The following is a 24712-nucleotide window of genomic DNA, read 5'->3' as shown; positions in this document are numbered from 1 at the left end:
GGCTAGTCCTGAACTCCTGGACTCAAGCAGTTCACCCACCTCAGCCTCCTAAAGTGTTGGGATTATGGGCATGAGCCACTGCGCCCAGCCCAGTTTCTTCATGTATCCTAGATACAAATCCTTTATCTTATTTACATAAGTTTTACAAGTATTTACCACAGTCCATATCCTGTATCTTTGTTCTTATAACAATGTCTTTCACAGTGGAAATGTTTTTAGTTTTGATGATGTTCAGTTTATCAATTTTCTTCTTTTTAAAAAATATTTTATAGAGACAAAGCCTTGCTTGCTATGTTGCCCAAGCTGGTCTCAAATTCCTGGACTCAAGTGATCCTCCCACCTTGTCCTCCCAAAGTGCTTGGATTACAGGCATGAGCCACTGTGTCTGGTCCTGTCAATTTTTTTTTTTTTAAATAGATCATGCTTTTGGTGTGTTATCTAGGAACTCTTGGCCTAATCCAAGATAACAGTTGTTTTCTCTTATTGTTTCTTCTAAAAGATTCATAGTTTTCTGTTTTACACTAGATCCACACATTTTGAATTAATTTTTGTACAAAGAGTGAGGTGTTAGTAAAGAGTGTCATTGGTTTGCATATGGTTTTTCAGTTGTTCCAGCACCATTTGTTGAAAAGACTGTTTCTCCACTTAATTGCCTTTGCACCTTTGTGAAAAATCGATTCACCACATTTGTGTGGGTCTTCTTACGGGTTTTATATTCTGTTCATTGATTTGTTTTTATGTCCTTTTGCGAGTACCACACTATCTTGGTTTTCAAGTGTTAATTTTAAGGTTTGAATGTTTTGTCTAATGTCCCCTTCCTTTTGGTTTTTCAAAGTTAAAAACTTCATTTTTCCTATCATAAAAAAACAGCCATTTTATTTTACCTGAGGTGACATATAGCGATACCTCAAATTCATGAGTTATTCCTTTCTTCCTATCTGGATTGTGAGCCACAGTTTGAGATACTGAGGTAGAGGATATGTCAAGTTGAGGATGCTGTGGATGACTGCGTGTCCTTTTTCCTAGGGATACCTACTGAAAGTGGTTGCGTTGTGTACAAGTCTGATCATTAGCTGCATCATCTTAGCACACAGCACCTTTTTCGATGAAAAGATTCTCACTCCTTTTACTCCAGAAAGGAAATACAAATTGGAAAGATCGTGTATCCTTGATAGAATCTGCACACTATTTGTACAGAATAGTAAAGCCAAACTTAGAAGAATCTCCTCTGACTATTCCATTGTCATGGTTCTTTTATCTATTTATTTTAAAAGTTTATTTTTTGTGGTAAAATGTACGTAACACAATATTTACCATTTTAATCATTTTTCGGTGTACAGTTCTGTGGCATTAAGTAAATTCAAGTCATGCAGTCATAACCACCATTCATGTTCAAGATTAATCATGATTATTTTTTAACCTAAGTTCCATCACTAAAATTTTTAGCACATTAAAGTTACAGTCACTTTTTGAAATTACATTTTAACAATGCTCTAGCATTTCAGGTCAATCAAGGCCTTAACATTTTTGTAAATCTCACAGTTATACCCATAAAAACTTTCAGCCAGTAGTATAACTTCCAGCAAACTTTGACTTTCGTCATATGTGAGTAGCATTCAGTTATTCTTTAAAAGATAGCTTTTTAAAGTCTGCCAAATGTATGTAGCTCACCTATTATTATCCCCATCTATGTCCAGAGAAATTTGGCGTATCAGCATGTTTTATTTTGATTATTATCAAGGCCATTTGAGTGGTTCAGATGTAGGACCCAACTGGAATTATTAACTTCAACTTGTTTTTGTTACTGATATTTCTTCAAGGTGGGCAATTTAAAAATTGCATAAATTTATGGGGGACAATGGATATATTGCTGTAGTGGTGAAGTCAGGGTTTTCAATGTGTCCATCACCTGACAAACATATGTTGTACCCATTAAGTAATTTCTCATCATCCCCCTACTCCCTTGTGAGTCTTTTGTGAGTCTTTGTTTTCTGACATTCCACACTCTACCTCCATGTGTATACATTATTTAAATCTCAATAGTAAGTGAGAACATGTGGTATTTGTCTTTCTGAGTTGTTTCACGTAAGCTAATGGCTTCCAGTTCCATCGATGTTGCTGCAAAAGACATGACCTCATTTTTTTATGGTTGAATAGTATTCCATTGTGTATATATACTACAACTTCTTTATGCAGTCATCTTCTGATGGACACTTAGGTTGATTCCATATTTTTGCTATTGTGCAAGGTGGGCATTTTTGAGGAGAGAGGCTTACTTTGTTGCCTTCTGCCTTTGCTTTGCCATGTGGATTGATTGTATTTGAATCTGAGTTGGGCGTTAGAAAACACTGTTAAAGCATATTAGTCTGTTGTAGAACTAAAAATGTGAGGGCATTAGAAACTTCATTTGAAACTTTTGTGAGTGTATCATTCATTTTTGCATATGAATATCATTTTGTCTCACAGAAAATGTGTATTTTTATCTTGTGTAGAAATAACAGCATAGTCCCATTGTTGCATTGTCTCTGGCAATATTGTTTTGTGTTTTTTGTTTGTATGTTTCTAAACTTACACACAGGATATTTTCTGGGTAAACTTAAATATGACTGGCAGGAAATCAATTGGCAATATGTGCTGACTTGTATCTGAGTTAATAGAAAATCAGAGCCAGAACAAGGGGTTTTCTGGCTAAGCTCTTTGAGACTAATGTTTCTGGATTTGTTAAAAATCTAATATAGGTCAGGTGTAGTGGCTCATGCCTGTAATCCCAGCACTTTGGGAGGCCGAGGCGAGAGGATTGCTTGAGCCCAGGAGTTTGAGACTAGCCTGGGCAACATAGGGAGACACTATCTGTACCAAAAAATTTAAAGATTAGCTGGGCATGATGGTACACACCTGTAGTCTCAGCTACTCTGGAGAGTGAGGTGAGATCATTTGAGCCCAGGAGGTTGAGGCTGCAGTCAGCTGTGAACCCAACACTATACTCCAGGACAAGACAAAATCTAATATAATGGTTTCTAGTTGTGTACATTCCAGAGATACTAATTGCAAAGATTCAATGATAAATAGTCTTGCAATTCTAAAATCCCAAGAGCTTGGAAAACTTATTCTTTTTCTTGCATTGCTAAATTTCTGGACAGAAGGGTAGAAGTTTGAATATTCATATATTTTGCGGTAGAGATATTAATGTGTTTGATTAAGGGTGCTGCCTAGATTCTGCTAGGGGTATTAAGTAATATACATAACCACTGTATTTGCTTTCCAATAGGGTTTTTGGACCTGAATTAACAGCCAGCATTAAATTGAGTTGAAATAGAGTTTAAAATTGGTTAGTTTTATTTCCTTAGATCTCAATAGTAAAAGGTAAGGAGAGCAAAGAAAGAATTGCCCAGGTGAATGTTTGGGCTCGAGGGATCCTGCCATCACAGCTTTCTTAGTGGCTAGAACTACAGGTATGCACCACTGTGCCAGGCTCTTTTTAATAATAGGTTATTTTTTCTTTTGTAGGGGCTATTTACAAAAATAAATCCTGGCTTTTTTTTTTTTATTATTATACTTTAGGTTCTAGGGTACATGTGCACAACATGCAGGTTTGTTACATATGTATACATGTGCCATGTTGGTGTGCTGTACCCATTAACTCATCATTTACATTAGGTATATCTTTTAATGCTGTCCCTCCCCCCTCCCGCCACCTCACAACAGGCCCCGGTGTGCGATGTTCCCTTTCCTGTGTCCAGGTGTTCTCATTGTTCATTTCCCACCCATGAGTGAGAACATGCGGTGTTTGATTTTCTGTCTTTGCGATAGTTTCCTGAGAATGATGGTTTCCAGCTTCATCCATGTCCCTACAAAGGACACCAACTCATGCTTTTTTATGGCTGCATAGTATTCCATGGTGTGTATTATGTGGCACATTTTCTTGATCCAGTCTATCATTGATGGGCATTTGGGTTGGTTCCAAGTCTTTGCTATTGTGAATAGTGCCACAATAAACATATGTGTGCATGTGTCTTTATAGCAGCATGATTTATAATCCTTTGGTATATGCCCAGTAATGGAATGACTGGGTCAAATGGTATTTCTAGTTCTAGATCCTTGAGGAATTGCCACACTGTTTTCCATGATGGTTGAACTAGTTTACAGTCCCACCAGCAGTGTAAAAGTGTTCCTAAGGAAATCCTGGCTTTTAAAAAAAAATTTTTTTTTTAAATTATACTTTAAGTTCTAGGGTACATATGCACAACGTGCAGGTTTGTTACATATGTATACATGTGCCATGTTGGTGTGCTGCACCAACATTAACTCGTCATTTACATTTGGTATATCTCCTAATGCTATCCCTCCCCCCTCCCCCCACCCCATGACAGGCCCCGGTGTGTGATATTCCCCTTCCTGTGTCCAAGTGTTCTCACTGTTCAGTTCCCACCTATGAGTGAGAACATGTTGTGTTTGGTTTTTTGTCCTTGGGATAGTTTGCTGAGACTGATGGTTTCCAGCTTCATCCATGTCCCTACAAAGGACATGAACTCATCCTTTTTTATGGCTGTGTAGTATTCCATGGTGTATATGTGCCACATTTTCTTAATCCAGTCTATCATTGTTAGACATTTGGGTTGGTTCCAAGTCTTTGCTATCGTGAATTGGGCCACAATAAATATACATGTGCATGTGTCTTTATAGCAGCATGATTTGTAATCCTTTGAGAAGATACCCAGTAATGGGTTGGCTGGGTCAAATGGTATTTCTAGTTCTAGATCCTTGAGGAATCGCCACACTGTCTTCCACAATGGTTGAACTAGTTTACAGTCCCACCAACAGTGTAAAAGTATTCCTATTTCTCCACATCCTCTCCAGCACCTGTTGTTTCCTGACTTTTTAATGATCGCCATTCTAAATGGTTTGAGATGATATATCATTGTGGTTTTGATTTGCATTTCTCTGATGGCCAGTGATGATGAGCATTTTTTCATGTGTCTGTTGGCTGCAAAAATGTCTTCTTTTGAGAAGTGTCTGTTCATATCCTTTGCCCACTTTGTGATGGGGTTGTTTGTTTTTTTCTTGTAAATTTGAGTTCTTTGTGATTCTGGATATTAGCCCTTTGTCAGATGAATAGATTGCAAAATTTTTCTTACATTCTGTAGGTTGCCTGTTCACTCTGATGGTAGTTTCTTTTGCTGTGCAGAAGCTCTTTAGTTTAATTAGATCCCATTTGTCAATTTTGGCTTTTGTTGCCATTGCTTTTGGTGTTTTAGACATGAAGTCCTTGCCCATGCCTATGTCCTGAATGGTATTGCCTAGGTTTTCTTCTAGGGTTTTTATGGTTTTAGGTCTAACATTGAAGTCTTTAATCCATCTTGAATTAATTTTTGTATAAGGTGTAAGGAAGGGATCCAGTTTCAGCTTTCTACATATGGCTAGCCAGTTTTCCCAGCACCATTTATTAAATAGGGAATCCTTTCCCCATTTCTTGTTTTTGTCAGGTTTGTCAAAGATCAGATGGTTGTAGATGTGTGATATTATTTCTGAGGGCTCTGTTCTGTTCCATTGGTCTATATCTCTGTTTTGGTACCAGTACCATGCTGTTTTGGTTACTATAGCCTTGTAGTATAGTTTGAAGTCAGGTAGCGTGATGCCTCCAGCTTTGTTCTTTTGGCTTAGGATTGTATCGGCAATGCGGGCCCTTTTTTGGTTCCATATGAACTTTAAAGTAGTTTTTTCCAATTCTGTGAAGAAAGTCATTGGTAGCTTGATGGGGATGGCATTGAATCTGTAAATTACCTTGGGCAGTATGGCCATTTTCACGATATTGATTTTATGAGGCCAGCATCATCCTGATACCAAAGCCTGATGACAACAAAAAAAGAGAATTTTAGACCAGTATCCCTGATGAACATTGATGCAAAAATCCTCAATAAAATACTGGCAAACTGAATCCAGCAGCACATCAAAAAGCTTATCCACGATGACCAAGTGGGCTTCATCCCTGGGATGCAAGGCTGGTTCAACATACGCAAATCAATAAATGTAATCCAGCATATAAACAGAACCAAAGACAAAAACCACATGATTATCTCAATAGATGCAGAAAAGGCCTTTGACAAAATTCAACAGCTCTTCATGCTAAACACTCTCAATAAGTTAGGTATTGATGGACTGTATCTCAAAATAATAAGAGCTATTTATGACAAACCCACAGCCAATATCATACTGAATGGGCAAAAACTGGAAGCATTCCCTTTGAAAACTAGCACAAGACAGGGATGCCCTCTCTCACCACTCCTATTCAACATAGTGTTGGAAGTTGGCCAGGGCAATCAGGCAGGAGAAAGAAATAAAGGGTATTCAATTAGGAAAAGAGGAAGTCAGATTGTCCCTGTTTGCAGATGACATGATTGTATATTTAGAAAACCCCATCGTCTTAGCCCAAAATCTCCTTAAGCTGATAAGCAACTTCAGCAAAGTCTCAGGATACAAAATCAGTGTGCAAAAATCACAAGCATTCTTACACACCAATGACAGACAAACAGAGAGCCAAATCATGAGTGAACTCCCATTCACTATTGCTTCAAAGAGAATAAAATACCTAGGAATCCAACTTACAAGGGATGTGAAGGACCTCTTCAAGGAGAACTACAATCCACTGCTCAATGAAATAAAAGAGGACACAAACAAATGGAAGAACATTCCATGCTCATGGATAGGAAGAATCAATATCGTGAAAAAAAAATTTTTTTTTTAAATAGACAGGGTCTCTTGTGGTCTAGGCTGGAGCCGGCTTGTTTGAATTGGATTTTTAAAATTTTTGAAAAACAGATTCGTGTGGTTCAGAAGTAATGTTAAAAGACTGTAGCTATGGTCAGGTGCGGTGGCTCATGCCTGTAATCCTAGCACTTTGGGAGGCTGAGGTGGGCGGATTGCCTGAGCTCAGGAGTTCGTGACCAGCCTGGGCAACATGGCAAAGCCTCATCTCTACTAAAAATACAAAAAATTAGTTGGCTGTGGTAGCGCATGCCTATAGTCCCAGCTACTTGGGAGGCTGAGTCACAGGAGGCTGTCACGAGAATCGCTTGAACCTGGAAGGCAGAGGTTGCAGTGAGCTGAGATTATGCCACTGAACTCCAGCCTGGGTGACAGAGCGAGACTGTCTGAAAAAATTAAAAAAAAAAGGAAGACTATAGCTATTTCCAAAGTAACTGTATTTTAAAAAGTACATCTTTTGAGAAATCATGTTCAGTATCTTTGTGAAATAGGGTATAGTTTAGAAATTCTGCCATTATTTTATGTATTATAGAAGTTAACTTCCTTTTTTATTGTCAGAACTATATAGAAATAAGAAGTAGAGAAAGCATAAATTGACATTGACATATTGGCCTAAATAAGAAATAATATAGAAAAAGACCCTTTGCATTATTTTTTATCTCCTGATATTAGTTGCCTATTTTACCTATAAATCAGTATTTTTTGATGACATTTGTATCCTTGATCTTCCTTTCAATGAGGATATGATAACTTGAGTCTTTCACTTTAAGAATATTGCTTATGCTGAACATTAGGGCAGTAGCTTTTCTTGTAGTGGAGTGGGGCAAGGTTTAGGAACGTTCAGCTGGGAATTATAAATGGAACATTAGTGTTTTGGCAGACTGAAAGACAATTTCTGTTTATTTTCACTTCTTTTCTACTTTGTGAAAATCACCTTTTAAGGAGGTACTGACTATAAACAACCCCAGTGCCAGACATGATTGCCATTGATCAAGAAGGTTTATTTTGAAGAGAGTTCATTCTTCAAGAAGTTTCATAAACATTTGTTCTTTAAAATGTATTGGTCCTCTCTTTTCTGCATAAGTAGGAAACATTCATATCAGTAATACATGTCATGTAATATCCTCATGGATTCTTGGATTTCTCTGATGAAATGTAGTCTTTGCAAGTGTATTTGCCTAGTTGGCATTTGTTGTAGCATGTATGTAGTGAGTACTTTAATCAGTCTTTAACCATCAAATTATATTTATTTCTGAAATTTGTCTTTTGTTATTATTCTACTAGAAAAAGAAAGTGGAGAATTTGAAATTTTTTACATTTATATTTCTACGTAGTCTTAATTCAGTATTGCATACCATCTATATAATCTTACTAATAGTTTTGCTTGTATTTCCTAATGATGTAAATCACAGCAATTTGAAATACAGAAATATCAAGTGGATGTATTACTGTATTTCAATCATGGGTTATGAAAAATCAGCATGTTCTCGATTATTGTATGTGCATGTTACACTGCTCATTTATTGAATTAGAATTTTAAGTAGCACTATGAAAAGCTGTTTTGCCTGTATCTTGAGCTCAGAGAGAAAGAAACATCCAATGATTTATGCTTGGAGATACAAGAGTTTGGTGAGAACTGGTAGTAAGCCCAATGGCAGACAGAATTAGGAAGGAAGTATGTAGTAGTGTACAGAGTTTTACATGGGTCACTTCTTTGAATTCAAATTGTGTAGAAAGTTTCTGGCAGTTCCTGTCTCATACTGATTTATTTAGGCTTTTTTTTTGTTTGGTAGAGAGGTGTGCTAATTGCAACTTGTTAAACTCCTGTGCTTAAGTGATCCTACCACCTCAGCCTCCCGAGTAGCTGAGACTACAGGTGCTGGCAACCACACTCGGCTAATTTAGTAGGCATGCGGTCTTGCTGTGTTGCCCAGGCTTGTCTTGAACTCTTGGGGTTTAAGTGATTCTCTCAATTTGACCTCCAAAAGTGTTGGGATTATAGGCTTGAGCCATGGCGCCCAGCCAGTTATTTTTAGTACAAAGTAAAGGTGGCAGAGTCTCATGGGCCTAAAGTTTGGACACTTACTGTATAGTTGTGTTTGTTTTGAGATTCCATGGAATGTTTATCATGGGAAGGCTTTTGAAGACATTGATTTAGTCATTTTAGGACATTTGAAACATTTTATTTTTTAGTTTTAATGGAGAAGTATATAACTCACTAATTGGGTGAAAATGCTTAGGTCGTTGGTGGAATTTTGTGGTTGCAATTTTCTCTAACTATTAAGCATCCATTTTTGAATTCTCTTATCCTTAACTCGCTCTTCTAGAATTCCTAGAGGACCTGTGCAACAGCCTCTTGAGGATCGAATCTTCACTCCCACTGTCTCAGCAGTCTACAGCACGGTGAGTGTCTGAAGGTTGTCAAATTGTGTGTGTGCTTTTGTGTGTGAATCCTTGGTATTAATTATAGGCAGTGTTTGTTTAATTGACACATGACAAATTTTTGGCAAAAAGTTCAGTAAAATTCTGAATAGAATGAGATGTATATAATAGAATAAGGTGAATAGGCCCTTTCCCCATCATCTTAATCTAAGAAATGGAGTGAAACAAATACTGTGTTAAGATAGAGAGACCTGTCTTATTTTTCCTTTCTGTAAATATTAACCTCTGGCCTTATTATTATTATTATTTTTACTGTTTTTGAGACAGAGTTTCACTGTGTCACCCAGACTGGAGTACAGTGGTGTGATCTTGGCTCATTGCAACCTCCGCCTCCTGGGTTCAAGCGATTCTCCCTCCTCAGCCTCCTGAGTAGCTGGGACTACAGGCACATGCCACCATACCTGGCTAATTCTTGCATTTTTAATACAGATGGGGTTTCACCATGGTGGCCAGGCTGGTCTCAAACTCCTGACCTCAGGTGATCCACCCGCCTTGGCCTCCCAACATGCTGGGCTTATAGGCAGCTTTGTATTCTTTTTGGACTCTGAGTTCTTTCTGGATTTTTTTTCTTAAAAATTTTGTCAGTTTTACATTTTCTAAACTTTAAATTTTTTAAGTTTTACTTTTTATTCTCCTTGATTACATATTTTCAAAATGCTGAAAGTTTAGAAGAGTGAACCCTTTTTAAAAAAATTTTGAGATGGAGTTTTGCTCTTGTTGCCCAGGCTGGAATGTAATGGTGTGATCTCGGCTCACTGCAACCTCCGCCTTCCTGGTTCAAGTGATTCTCCTTCCTCAGCCTCCCAAGTAGCTGGGATTATAGGCGTGCGCCACCATGCCCTGTTAATTTTGTACTTTTAGTTGAGACAGAGTTTCACCATGTTGGTTGGTCTTGAACTCCTGACCTCAAGTGATCCACCGCCTCAGCCCCTCAAAGTGCTGGGATTACAGGCCTGAGCCACTGTGCCTGGCCGTGAACACTGTTTTTAACAGAAGGAAATTTAATTGTTTTTTCATTTTTAAGAGATCAGGTCTCACTCTGTCACCCAGGCAGGAGTGCAGTGGCATGATTATGGATTACTGAGCAGCCTTGAACTCCTGGCCTCAAGTTATCCTCCTGCCTCAGCCTCCCAAGTAATTGGGACTACAGTCACATGCTACTGTGCATGCTAATTAAAAAATTTTTTTGGCTGGGCACGGTGGCTCATGCCTGTAATCCCAGCACTTTGGGAAGCCAAGGCAGGTGGATCACGAGGTCAGGAGATTGAGACCATCCTGGCTAACACGGTGAAACGCCATCTCTACTAAAAATAGAAAAAATTAGCCGGGCATGGTGGCGGGCGCTTGTAGTCCCAGCTACTTGGGAGAGTGAGGCAGGAGAATGGCGTGAACCCAGGAGGCAGAGCTTGCAATGAGCTGAGATCGTGCCACTGCACTCCAGCCTGGGCGACAGAGCGAGACTCCGTCTCAAAAAAAAAAAAAAAAAATTTTGGTAGAGGCACGGTTTTATGATGTTGCTCAGGTTGGTCAGACTCCCGAGCTCAAGCAGTCCTCCTGCCTCCACCTCCCAAAGTGCTGGGATTATAGACATGAGCCATTATGCCCAGCCCATTTCATTATGCCCAGCCCATTTAATTTTTTATATTAGATGATTCAAATTCATAAATGAAGGGAAAGTAATTATTTTGAGGATTTTTACTTGGTTGAGCAGGCTGGTTTCAAGTTTCTGGGCTCAAGTGATCCACCCACCTTGGCCTCCCAAAGTGCTGGGATTGCAGGCATGAGCCACCATGCCCAGCCATATGAAAGAAAACTTAAAAGTTAGAGGATGAAGCTAATAATATTAGAAGTAAATTTTAGGTGTTTTACAGTGAACCTAAGATAATTTAGGGGAATTAGGTAGTGAAACCTATCTTTTAAATATTTCGGCTCAGCATACCATGTATTCCTGTGGATATAGATAGGATACCTTAAAAGGACTCATAGTCTACTGAGGGAGATAAGAAAATAAATAATTCTAATATAACGTGATATGATAGAGAAGTGATTCCTATTATTTTGGGTTGTGAATCACTTTTAGAATCTGAAAATAGTTGTAATGCGCTGTCTTTCAAGAGGAACATATACTCAGTGTTTACATATAATTTCAGAGTTTCCCAGATGTCCATCAGGCCATTTCTTTTTTTTTTTTTTTTTTTTTTTTGAGAAGGAATCTCACTCTGTTGCCCAGGCTGGAGTGTAGTGGCTCGATCTCGGCTCACTACAACCTCTGCCTCCTGGTTCAAGTGATTATCCTGCCTCAGCCTCCTGAGTAGCTGGGATTACAGGTGCACATCACCACACCTGGCTAATTTTTGTATTTTTAGTAAAGATGGGGTTTCACCATATTGGCCAGGCTGGTCTCGAACTCCTGACCTCAAGTGATCCGCCCACCTCAGCCTTCCAATGTGCTGGGATTACAGGTGTGAGACACTGCGCCCCACCTCATCAGGCCATTTCTAAGCTCCAGATTAAGAACTTTGATTAGAGACAGGAACATGTTAATTGCATGCGAAAGGAAGAGGTGACTTCATTGAGAAAGTGACACTTAAAGCAGAAGATGCAAGACTTCTGTAGGTAGAGAAGGGAAGGCAAAGCCTTCTAGAAGTGAAGATTCAGAGGCGTGGTTAATGGAATGGCCAGTAGTCAGTTCACTGTGACATAATATGAAGTGAAATAAAGAGTATGTATGTTGGTTGGGGGGGGTTTTAAGCTGATCTTTGTATATTTTTAAATTAACCAGGCATGGTGGCTTGTGCCTGTAGTCCCAAGTACTTTAGAGGCTGAGGCAAGAGGATCACTTGAGGCCAGGAGTTAAAGGCTGCAGTGAGCTTTGATCAAACCTCTATGCTCGAACCTGGGTGACAGAGTGAGACCCTCAAAAAAAAAAAAAAAAAAAAAAAAGTATCATGTAGGTAATGGATATTTTTCTTGGTCTGTCTGAAACAAGGCTCAGTAACACCTGTTGTAGATCAATTAATTATTTCTGCAGCCGCATTCACTCTTAGAATTGACCCAGTTTCTGTTATAAATTATCTGGTCACCCTAATCATTAGGAACCTTCAGTTCATTGAAAAATAACATTTTGAATAGCACTTTGAAAAATAACCTTTGGGCCGGGCGCGATGGCTTACTCCTGTAATCCCAGCACTTTGGGAGACCAAGGCAGACGGATCACGAGGTCAGGAGATTGAGACCATCCTGGCCAACATGGTGAAACCCCGTCTCTACTAAAAATACAAAAATTAGCCAGGGGTGGTGGCGTGAACCTGTAGTCCCAGCTATTCGGGAGACTGAGGCAGGAGAATCGCTTAAATCCGGGAGGCAGAGGTTGCAGTGAGCTGAGATTGCACCACTGCACTACAGCCTGGCGCCAGAGTGAGACTGTCTTAAAAGAAAAGAAAAAAAGAAGAATAACTTTTGGCTGATTGTGCTGTCTCCTACCTGTAATCTCAGCACTTGGGGAGGCCAAGGCGGGAGGATTGCTTGAACCCAGTAGTTTGATACCAGCCTGTGCAACATAATGAGACCCCATCTCAACAAAAAATAAAAAAAACTAGACAGGCGTGGTGGTGCGAGCCTGTAATTTTAGGTAGTTGGGAGACTGAGGCAGGAGAATCACTTGAGCTCAGGAGGTCGAGGCTGCAGTGTGATATATGATTGTGCCTCTGCATTCCAGCCTGGGCAGTAGAGCAAAACCCCGTGTCTTAAGAAAAAAAAGAAAACTTAAAGTATTTTTTTCTGGCAAAACCTTTCTCTAGGTCTTAGTTTTTTATAGTTTTTTTAAAAAGTACTGTGCAAAAGAACAGCATCATTGTCAGAATCTCTCTTAAAATATGATAATGTTTTCTAATTTCCTAAGTATACTTTCACCATTTAATTATTATTTTTAAATTAAGTAAAAGAAAATGAAAACTTCTAGTAATCCTGAGTGATTTATAGAGACAAATACTATAACCATTTTTGGGGTGTAGTTTATCTTTCTTGTCTTTTTTTTAGACCCTATGCTTTATCCTGTCACTTTATCTCATATCAGCTTTTCGTATGCCATTCCTTAGATAACATTTCTTAAATAATAAATAGTTATATTTTGTTTATTATAATAATTTAATCACTCAGCATTGAATACTTAAGCTTAAGCTTTTACTGTGTGTCATGCAGTGGTCTAGGTGTTCGGGATATGGTAATGGAGCAACACAGACCCTCAGCCCTCATGGATATTACATCTTTATGGGATAAGAAGACAGCAAACAAATATATATACAGTACACTATTGGGTTTTAATAAGTAACTTGATGAGAATAAAGCAGGATAAAGGGATAGAGAATGACTGGCCATTCTACCTTAACTAATTCTCTCAGGGAAAGTCTCTCTGAAAAGGTGACAATTAAGCTGAAACTGAAGATTTCTAGGGAAAAAAAAAGCATTTGTGGTAGAAGGAACAGCAGTGCAGAGGCCCAGAGATAGGAGTGAGCTCAATGTAGTCTTAGAAATGGAAGAAAGCCAGTGTGGCTGGAATGGAGAGAGGTTGGATTTGGGACATCAGATTATGTGGACTGGTATGGTTTGGCTTTGTGTCCTTACTTAAATCTCATGTCGAATTGTAATCCCCAACATGTTAGGGGAGGGACCTGGTGGGAGGTGATTGGATCATTGGGGCAGATTTTCCCCATGCTGTTCTTGTGATAGTGAATGATTTCTCATGAGATCTGATAGTTCAAAGGTGTGGCACTTCCCCCCTTGCTCTCTCTCTCTCTCCTGCCACCATGTAAGACGTGCCTTGCTTCTTGTTTGTTTTCTACCATTATTGTAAGTTTCTTAGGGCCTCCCCAGCCATGTGGAACTGTGAGTCAGTTAAACCTCTTTTTTTTTTTTTTAAATTACACAGTCTCAGATAGTTCTATAGCAGTGTGAGAATGGACTAATACATGGACATTACAGATCGTAGTAAAGATTTCGGATTTTGATCTAAATATAATAGAAAACCAGTGGAGGATTAAGAGCAGTAGGTGTGAATTCACTTTTAAAAGGTCAGTGTGGCTGCTGTATGGAGAACGGACTGTGCGATGTGGACATGTGGTGGTGATTGAAATGGGAGTAAGGAGAAGTAAAGTCAGTAGAATATGTTGATGTCTTGGATGTGGGATGTGAGAGAAAAGAATAAAGGTGGTGTCGTAGATCTTGGTTTGGGCAACTGAGTGGTCCTATTTGTGGAGATGAATACTGAATGAGGAACAAATATTTTGTTGAAAAAACCTGAGTTATAAAACCTCATAAATGAGGACATGTAATTCTGTAATTTTATTACTTTGGAGAATAGATCATCAAAATCCTGTGAGCAACAGCACACTGCCTATCATACAGTTTACATGAAATATTTGAATCTAAGCTTTTGAATGTATTTTTTGAGTTTGATCTAATTTGATTTTTACTATTTAAAACTACTGTCATATTTGTAGTCCTTTGATCAGTTTTAAAAAATCGAGACCAGGCATGGTGGCTCACGCGTGTAATCCCAGCACTTTGGGAGGCTAAGGTGGGTGGATCACTTGAGCTCAGGAGTTTGAGACCAGTCTGGGCAACATGGTGAAACCCTGTCTCTATTAGGAAAAAAAAAACAAAAACGTGTCTGTGTGTCTGGGTGTGGTGGCTGATGCCTGTAATCCTAGCACTTTGGCATGCCGAGGAGGGAGGACTGCTCGAGCCCAGGAACTTGAGACCAGCCTGGGTGACAGAGTGAAACTGTCGTCTCCAAAAAAAAAAAAATGTGTTTGTGTATATATTATGTTTTATGCCTATTTTGGAAGAAAGGTTTTTAGGCAGCTAAAAGTTACCTTAAAGTATGATAGTCTCCACTTTTCATTTATTTATTTATTTGACAGAGTCTCACTCTGTCGTCCAGGTCAGAGTGTAGTGGCATAATTACAGCTCATCACAGCCTTGAACTCCTGAGTTCAAGTGAACCTCCTACGTCAGCTTCCTAAATAGCTGAGTAACTGGGATTACAGGCACAAGCCACCATGCCCAGCTAATTTTTTATACTTTTTAACAGAGACAGAGCCTTGTTATGTTGCCCAGGCTGGTCTCAAACTCCTGGCTTCAAGTGATCCTCTCGTCTCAGCCACTCAAAGTGCTGGGATTATGGTGTGAGCTGTTGCATCCTGCCGGTTTCCCCTTTTTTGTTGTTTTTTTGTTTGTTTTGAGGTGGAACCTTGCTCTGTCACCCAGGCTGGAGTGCAGTGATGCATTCTTGGCTCACGGCAACCTCCATCTCCTGGGTTCAAGTGATTCTTCTGCCTTCTGCCTTAACCTCCTGAGTAGCTGGTATTACAGGCACGTGCCACCACACCCGACTGATTTTTGTATTTTTTAGTAGAGAAGGAGTTTCGCCATGTTGGCTGGGCTGGTCTTGAACTCCTGATGTCAAGTGATCCACTTGCCTTGGCCTCCGAATGTGCTGGGATTATGTCATGAAGTAAAAGTTAACCCTCAGTTCACCTCCTACTGCCTTAGCATATGGTGTCCATATGTCACTTTCATTGAGTTGGTTCAATTCCTTGAAAGGCTCCTGGCCAGTCTCAAAATTACACAAAGATTGTGCTTTTTTGTATCTGGTATGCAGGCTTTTTACACTAATGTCCGTCATTTTACATAATTGGGATTTGCTGATAATCAAAGAAGCATTAAAAGACTAGTCCGGGCATGGTGGCTCACACCTGTCATCCCAGTACTTTGGGAGGCCAAGGTGGTGGGAAGATTGCTTGAGCTCAGGAGTTTGAGACCAGCCTGGGCAACATGGTGAGACCCTGTCTCTGTATTTTTAAAAAATTAAGAAAAAAAAGTTGGGGCTATGCGCTGTTGGCTCACTCCTGTGATCCCAGCACTTTGAGAGGCTGAGGCGGGTAGATCACTTGAGGTCAGGAGTTCGAGACCAGCTTGGCCAACATGGTGAAACACCGCCTCTACTAAACATACAAAAAATTAGCTGGGCATGGTGGCGTGAGCCAGTAATCCCAGCTACTTGGGAGGCTGAGACATGAGAATTGCTTGAACCCGGGAGTCAGGGGTTGCAGTGAACCGAGATTGCACCACTGCACTCCAGCTTGGGCAATAGAGCAAGACTCTGTTTCAAAAAAAAAAAAAAAAAAAAAAATTGGACTCATCTTCTGGAATGTGTTCATGTTACATTTAGTCTAGTTATTTTGTATTTGTTTATTTTAACCTGGTTTATGCAAGTTTGCTCTGGGAACATTTATCAGATACGAGAGAGAAGCTTATGTCATTATTCCTTATTAGCCATAATTGAGTGATTGATCATACGAACAAAAAAAGAATCAAGCGCACACACACACACACACATATATATATATAATTTTGAGATGGAGTCTCACTCTGTCGCCCAGGCTGGAGTGCAGTGGTGCGATCTTGGCTCACTGCAACCTCCGCCTCCCAGGTTCAAGTGATTCTCCTGCCTCAGCCTCCCAAGTAGCTGGGACTACAGGCGTGCACCATCCATGCCCAGCTAATTTTTTGTATTTTTAGTAGAGACGGGGTTTCACTGTGTTGGCCATGATGGTCTTGATCTCTTGACCTCGTGATCCACCCGCCTCAGCCTCCCAAAGTGCTGGGATTACAGGCATGAGCCACCGCACCCAGCCCAAGCACATATTTTTAAAAGGTCTAGTAAGAGCTGCATATGTTAAATGGGGGAGGGAAAATGTCAAAACTAAAGAAACACGTTAATTCGAAATATTAATTGATAACTTTCTTATATTGGCCTGCCTCTGCAGTATAAACTGTGGAATTTTACTGTGTTCTGTAATTTTGTCATATATATTTTACTTAGAGAAATTAGATTTTATGACTGTCAGGCTAGTATTTTTAATATAATTGCAGAGATAAACAATAATAGAATAATGACATTACTAAAAGAAGGAGAAATTTATATTCTGTGAGGTTGGAAGGGTTATCTTAATAACTGCTTATGAAAAATTCATGGCTGGGCATGGTGGCTCATGCCTGTAATCCCAGCACTTTGGGAGGCTGAGGTGGGCAGATCATGAAGTCACGAGTTTGAGATCAGCCTGACCAACATGGTGAAACCCTGTCTGTACTAAAAATACAAAAATTAGGGGCCGGGCGTGGTGGCTCAAGCCTGTAATCCCAGCACTTTGGGAGGCCGAGGCAGGCGGATCACGAGGTCAGGAGATCGAGACCACGGCGAAACCCCATCTCTACTAAAAGTACAAAAAATTAGCTGGGCATGGTGGCAGGTGCCTGTAGTCCCAGCTACTCAGGAGGCTGAGGCAGGAGAATGGCATGAACCCGGGAGGTGGAGCTTGCAGTGAGCCGAGATTGCGCCACTGCACTCCAGCCTGGGCGACAGAGCGAGACTCCGTCTCAAAAAAAAAAAAAAAAAAATTAGCCGGGCATGGTGGCATACACCTGTAATCCCAGCTACTCAGAAGGCTGAGGCAGGAGAATTGCTTGAACCTGGGAGGCAGAGGTTGTGGTGAGCTGAGATGGCGCCATTGCACTCGAGCCTGGGCAACAGAGCGAGACTCTCTTCCCTCCAAAAAAAATAAAGGAAGAAAGAAATTCCTATAAAGTATTTAAATTACTTTTTAATAAATAAATTGCTCTTTTTTTTTTTTTTTTTTTTGAGACAGGGTCCTCCCCTCTTGCACAGCCTGGAGTACAGTGGCGTGATTTTAGCTGGCTATGGATAATTCCTCTTCAATGCCATAAAATTTATTTTCTTCTTTCTCTCTCTCTCTCTTTTTTTGGTTGAGACAGTGTCTCTCTCTGTTGCCCGTGGTGGAGTGCGGTCACACGATCATGTCTCACTGCAGCCCTAAACTCCTGGGCTCAGGCTATCCCTCCTCCCTCAGCTTTCCAAGTAGCTAGGACTACAGGCATGCATCACCATGCCTGGCTAATTTATTTTTATTTTTATTTTTATTTTTGAGATGGAGTCTTACTCCGTCACCAAGGCTGGAGTGCAGTGGCACCATGTTAGCTCACTGCAACCTTCGTTTCCTGGGTTCAAGGAATTCTCCTGCCTTGGCCTCCCGAGTAGCTGGGATTACAGGCACCTACCACCATGCCTGGCTAGTTTTTATATATTTTTTTTTTTTTTTTTTTTTGAGACGGAGTCTCGCTCTGTGGCCCAGGCTGGAGTGCAGTGGCGCGATCTCGGCTCACTGCAAGCTCCGCCTCCCGGGTTCACGCCATTCTCCTGCCTCAGCCTCTCCGAGTAGCTGGGACTACAGGCGCCCGCCACCACGCCCGGCTAATTTTTTTTATATTTTTAGTAGAGACGGGGTTTCACCGTGGTCTCGATCTCCTGACCTCGTGATCCACCCGCCTCGGCCTCCCAAAGTGCTGGGATTACAAGCGTGAGCCACCGCGCCCGGCCTAGTTTTTATATTTTTAGTAGTGACGGGGTTCACCATGTTGGCCAGGCTGGTCTCGAACTCCTGACCTCAGGTGATCCACCTGCCTCGGCCTCCCAAAGTGCTGGGATTACAGGAGTGAGCCACCGCACCCGGGCCATGCCTGGCTAATTTTTAAAATTTTTGTAGAGTTGAGATCTTGTGTCGCCCAGGCTGGTCTCTAATGTCAGGGCTCAAGGAATTCTCCCACCTCAGCCTTCCAAAGTGCTGGGATTACAGGCATGAGCCACCATGCCCAGCTATGCCATAAAATTTCATGATTTTTTTTTTCTTTTCTTTTGAGACAGGGTCTTACTGTGTCATCCAGGCTGGAGTGCAGTAGCTCAGTCATGGCTCGCTGCAGCCTCAACCTCTTAGGCTCAAGAGATCTTCTTGCCTTAGCCTCCCAAGTAGCCAGGGCTACAGATGCACATCATGACTCCTGGCTAATTAAAAAACATTTTTTTCTTTTCTGTAGAGACAAGGTCTCACTATGTTGCCCAGGCTGGTCTTGAACTCCTGAACTCAAGCAATTTTCCTGCCTCAGCCTCCTAAAGTGTTGGGATTATAGGTGTGAGCCACTGCTCCTGGCCTCATGATACATTTAGCCATTTTATATTTTATAAAATCTTGATTCTTTTACCCTAAAGCTTTGTTTAATCTAATTAGAGAACCATGCTTTTATTTCTTTGGCCAGGCCACTGTTGAGTATTTGCCAGGACACTATTGAGTAGGCTAGGATTTCAGTGGAGATACCTCGCCAGAGACAAAGTTTAGCTTGGGTTGATCAATATTCTTTAGGCAATGGTGTCCAGCCAGATGTAAATCTGTGTGATTGTCCTATCATCTAGCACAGATGGCAAATATATCATTTAAACTAAAGATTTATTTATAGTTTTTTTAGAAGCATCATTTATCTTTACATCTCTGCTTTTAAAAATTGATACTTAATAATTATTTGTGGGATACATGTGCTATTTTATTTATTTCTTTGAGACGGAATCTCACTGCGTTGCCCAGGTTGGAGTGCAATGGCATGATCTCGGCTTACTGCAGCCTCCGCCTCCTGGGTTCAAGCGATTCTCCTGCCTCAGCCTCCATAGTAGCTGGGACTACAGGCGCACGCCACTACACCCGGCGAATTTTTGTATTTTTAGTAGAGACGGGGTTTCACCGTATCGGCCAGGCTGGTCTCGAACTCCTGACCTCAAGTGATCCACCTGCTTTGGCCTCCCAGAGTGTTGGGATTACAGGCATGAGCCACTGTGCCCAGCCACATGTGTTATTTTGATGCATGCAAGTAATGTATGGTAGTCAAATCAGGGTAATTAGGATATTTATCACCTCAAATATTTATCTTTTGTGTTAGAAACATTTGAAATCTTCTAGCTATTTTGAAATATACAATAAATAAATGTTAACTATAGTTGCCCTACTCTGCTAACACTAGAACTTATTCCTTTTATTTAACTGTATGTTTGTACTCATTAACCAACCAGTCTTCATATGTCTCACCACACTTCCATGCTTCCCAGCCTCTGGTAACCGTCATTCTACTCTGTACCTACATGAGATGAATTTTTTTTAACTCCCACATAGGAGTGAAGACATGATATTTTTCTTTCTTTGCTTGGCTTATTTCGCTTAACATCATGACCTCCTCTTCCATCTCTGTTGTTGCAAATGGATGTGGTTGAGTGATATTTCATTGTGTATATATGACACATTTTTATTATCCATTATTCTGTTGATGGATACTTAGATTGATCCACATCTTGGCTATTGTGAATGGCGCTACAGTAAACACTGGTGGCAGCTATCTCTGCACTGAATTCATTAATAAATAAATGAATGCTATAAATTCTAAATGCTATAGAATTCACTTATAATTTTAATGCACTGATTTCCTTTCTTTTGGATATGTACCCAGCAGTGGGATTGCTGGATCATGTGGTAGATCTATTGTAGTTTTTTCACGAACCTTTATACTGTTCTCCTTAGTGGCCATACTAACTTATGTTCCCAGCAGCAGTGCGAGCATTCTCCTTTCTCTGCCTTCTCGGCAGTGTCTGTTTCTTTTTTCTTTCTTTTTTTTTTTTTTTGAGACAGAGTTTTCGCTATTGTTGTCCTGGCTGGAGTGCAATGATGTGATCTCGGCTCACCACAACCTGCACCTCCCGGATTCAAGCAATTCTCCTGCCTCAGCCTCCTGAGTAGCTGGGATTACAGGCATGCACCACCACGCCTGGCTAATTTCGTATTTTTCATAGAGATGGGGTTTCTCCATGTTGGTCAGCCTGGTCTCGAATTCCCGACCTCCGGTGATCTGCCCACCTTGGCCTCCCAAAGTGCTGGGATTGATTACAGGTGTGAGCCACCATGCCCGGCCCGTTTTTTTTTTTTTTGTATTTTTAATAATAGCCACTTTAACTGGAGGGAGATGAAATCTCTTTGTGGTTTTCATTTGTGTTTCCCTGATGATCAGTGATATTGAGCACTTTTCATATACTTGTCAGCCATTTGTATACCTTCTTTTGAGAAATGTCTGTTTAGATCATTTGCCCTTTTTTTTCTTTTTTTTTTTCTAGACAGGGCCTTGCTCTGTTGCCCAGGCTAGAGGACAGTGGTGCAATCCTGGCTCACTGCAGCCTCAACATCCTGGGCTCGAGTGATCCTCCTGCCTCAGCTTCCTGAGTAGCTGGGACTACAAGCATGCTGCCTCCACACCAGACCAATTTATTTATTTATTTTTGTAGCTATGGGGTCACACTATGTTGCCCAGGGTGGTCTTGAATGCCTGGGCTCAAGCAGTCCTCCTATCTTGACCTCCCGGAGTGCTGGGATTACAGATGTGAGCCACTGTGCCTGGCTCTGCCTGCCCATTTTTAAATTGGATTTTTTTTCTTCTTTTCTTTTTGCTATTGAATTGTGTTTCTTATATAGTTTGGCTGTTAATCAGTTGTCAAATGGATAGTTTGCATATATTTTCTCCCGTTCTGTAGGTTGTCTCTTTACTCTGTTGACTGTTTCCTTATATGTGCAGAAACTTTTTAATTGGATGTAATACCATTTCTCTAGTTTTGCTTTTGTTTTCTCTTTTTAGATTTTACCCAAAAGAAAAATCTTTTTTCAGACCAATGTTCTGAAGCATTTCTTGGTGTTTTCTTGTATTCGTTTCATGGTTTCAGATCTTGACACTTAAATATTTAATCCATTTTGGTTTGATTTTGGTATATGGTTAGAGATAGGGGTCTAGTTTCATTTCTCTGCATGTAGATATCCAGTTTTCCCAGCACTGTTGATTGAGGAGACTGTCCTTTCTCCTGTGTATATTCTTGGCACCTTTAAAAAAATGAATTGGCTGTAAATAAATGGATTTATTTCTTGATTTCTCTATTGTCTTCCATTGGTCTGTGTTTTTAGTCCAGTACCATGCTGTTTTGGTTACTGTAGCTGTGCAGCATATTTTGAAGTTAGGTAGTATGATGTCTCTAGTTTATTTATTTTTTTTTTTATTTTTTGAGATGGGGTCTTGCTCTCTCTCCCAGGCTGGAGTGCGCAGATCTTGGCTTTTTTGCTTTTCTGCTGCTTTGCTTTTGCTTTTCTTTCTGTTTTTTTGATGTAGGTGTTTGTTTTTAGTCCAGTACCATGCTGTTTTGGTTACTGTAGCTGTGCAGTATGTTTTGAAGTTAGGTAGTATGATGTCTCTAGTTTATTTTTTTATTTTTTATTTTTTATTTTTGTTTTTTGAGATGGAGTCTTGCTCTCTCTCCCAGGCTGGAGTGCTGTGGCCAAATCTCAGCTTTTTTGCTTTTCTGCTGCTTTGCTTTTGATTTTCTTTCTGCTTTTTTGATGTAGGTGTTTATTGCAATAAACTTTCCTCTTACTATTGCTTTTGCTGTGTCCCATGGATTTTAGTATTTTGTGTTTCTACTGTCATTTATTTCAGGAAATTTTAAAATTTTCTTCTTCATTTCTTCATTGATCCATTGTTCATTGAGGAGGATGTTGCCTAATTTCCATGTATTTGTACAGATCTATTTCCAAAGATCTTTTTGTTACTGATTTCTAGTTTCATTGTATATCGGTCAGAAAAAATACTTGGTATGATTTTATTTCTTTTAAATTTGCTGAGACTTGTTTTGTGGCCTAAGTGGTCTATTTTGGAGAACCCCTGTGCTGATGAAGAGAATGTGTATTCTGCAGCTGTTGGATGAAATGTTCTGTAAATGTGTTAGGTGTATTTCGTTTAAAATGCAGTTTAAATCCAACATTTGGTTATTGATTTTCTTTCTAGATCATCTGTCCAATGCTGAGAGTGGGATATTTAAGTTGAATAATAGTTCAAGTCCCCAACTATTATTTTATTTTAGCCTATCTCGCCCTTTAGATCAAATAGTACTCGCTATATATGTCTGGGTGCTCTTTTGTTTCATGCATATGTATTTATAATTGTTATATTTTCTTGGTGAATTGATCCATTTATCATCATATGGTGTACCTTTTCCGTCTGTTTTACAGTTTTTGACTTATAACCTGTTTTATAAGGCAGGAGTAGTATAGCTACTCCTGCCTTCTTTTGGTTTGTGTTTGTGATGAATAACTTTTTTTTGTCTTTTCACTTTTAGTCTATGTGTGTCTTTTTTTGTTTTGTTTTGTTTGTGAGTTGGAGTCTCACTCTGTTGCCCAGGCTGAAATGCAATGGCACAATCTCGGCTCGCTGCAACCTCCGCCTCCCGGGTTCCAGTGATTCTCCTGCCTGAACCTCCCAAGTAGCTGGGATTGCCGGCACCCACCACCATGCCTGGCTAATTTTTGGATTTTTAGTAAGAGATGGGGTTTCACCATGTTGGCCATCCTGGTCTCAAACTCCTGGCCTCAGGTGATCTGCCCACCTTGGCCTTCCAAAGTGCTGAGATTACAGACGTGAGCCACCCTGCCTGGCCCTATGTGTGTCTTTACGGGGAATTTCCTATAGGCAACATATAGTCGTATGATGTTTTTTAATCCAGCCAGTCTATATTTTTTAATTGGGAAATTTAATTCATTTACATTCGTGGTTATTATTGACAGATAAGTACTAATTCCTATCATTTTGTTAATTGTTTTCTTGTTGTTTTGTATATCCTTTGTTCCTTTTTTCCCTCTCCTTGTGTATTATTTCAGTTTGTTGGTTTTCTGTAGTGATAAGATTTGATTCTTTTTTCTTTCTTTTTTGTGTATCTGATCTATCAGTGAGTTTTATACTTTTCCATGTTTTCATGATTGTGATTATCATCTTTTCACTTATGGGAACCACCCCTGGCGAATAGTTTACTTTTTGTAGAGGCAGGGTCTTGCTATGTTTCCCAGGCTGGTCTCGAACTCCTGGGCTCAAGCGATTCTCTCACCTCGGCCTCTCCAAGTCCTGGGATTAAAGGCATGAGCCAATGTACCTGGATTAGTTTTCTTTTTTGATACAACATTGTATTGGAAAATATTTTTCCAAGTTATTACACAGCAGTTACAATCTTCCTAATTCTGTAGGAACATAATAATTAGGAATTTTTAAAGAACTTTCTTCTTAGCCATTTAATCTTTTTTTCCTGTTTAATGCGTTTGAATTATTTGGTATGGAAAAGTAACGAAATTTTCTTGATTGTTAAGACAGAAAGGATTTGGTTGTAAGAAGATTTATGTATATAAATTATTATTATTATTTTTCTCCAGTAGCATTTATGAATGATAACTGACCATAGTTAGAAATCCAGATTTTTGTATTTGATAAATTTAAATAAAAGATGATAACCACATTTAGATATTTTCATAATGTTAGGCATTCTTATAATGTTTAGCTTAGAATTTGCCAGTCATTTGGAAATACCTAAGTCAGTTGTTCCCAACTGGAGGTGAGTTGACCCCCAGAGATACTTAGTTATGTGTGGAGATGTTTTTGACTGCCACAGCTGTTGAGGGTTGAGGAGATGGACAGAGGATGCTGCTGTCATTTAGTAGGTAGAGGCCAGGTAAGTATCTAAACATCAAGTGCACATAAC

General features: G+C 39.9%; 1 protein-coding gene across 10 annotated transcripts in view; it reads left to right on the top strand.

Annotated features, from left to right (window-relative positions):
- Positions 1 to 24712, top strand: part of EIF4G3 (eukaryotic translation initiation factor 4 gamma 3) — a 369995-nt gene that overhangs the window by 85474 nt on the left and 259809 nt on the right. For all 10 annotated transcript variants that reach the window (XM_032759190.2, XM_032759180.2, XM_058443895.1 and 7 more), the window contains exon 2: positions 9090 to 9165. The gene's annotated coding sequence lies outside the window, so the exon portion shown is untranslated. The remainder of the gene's footprint in view (positions 1 to 9089; positions 9166 to 24712) is intronic.

This window comes from Hylobates moloch, unplaced genomic scaffold (genome assembly GCF_009828535.3).
Source record: "Hylobates moloch isolate HMO894 unplaced genomic scaffold, HMol_V3 SCAFFOLD_9, whole genome shotgun sequence".
Classification (NCBI taxonomy): domain Eukaryota; kingdom Metazoa; phylum Chordata; class Mammalia; order Primates; family Hylobatidae; genus Hylobates; species Hylobates moloch.
This window is presented reverse-complemented; position numbering and strand designations above follow the sequence as displayed.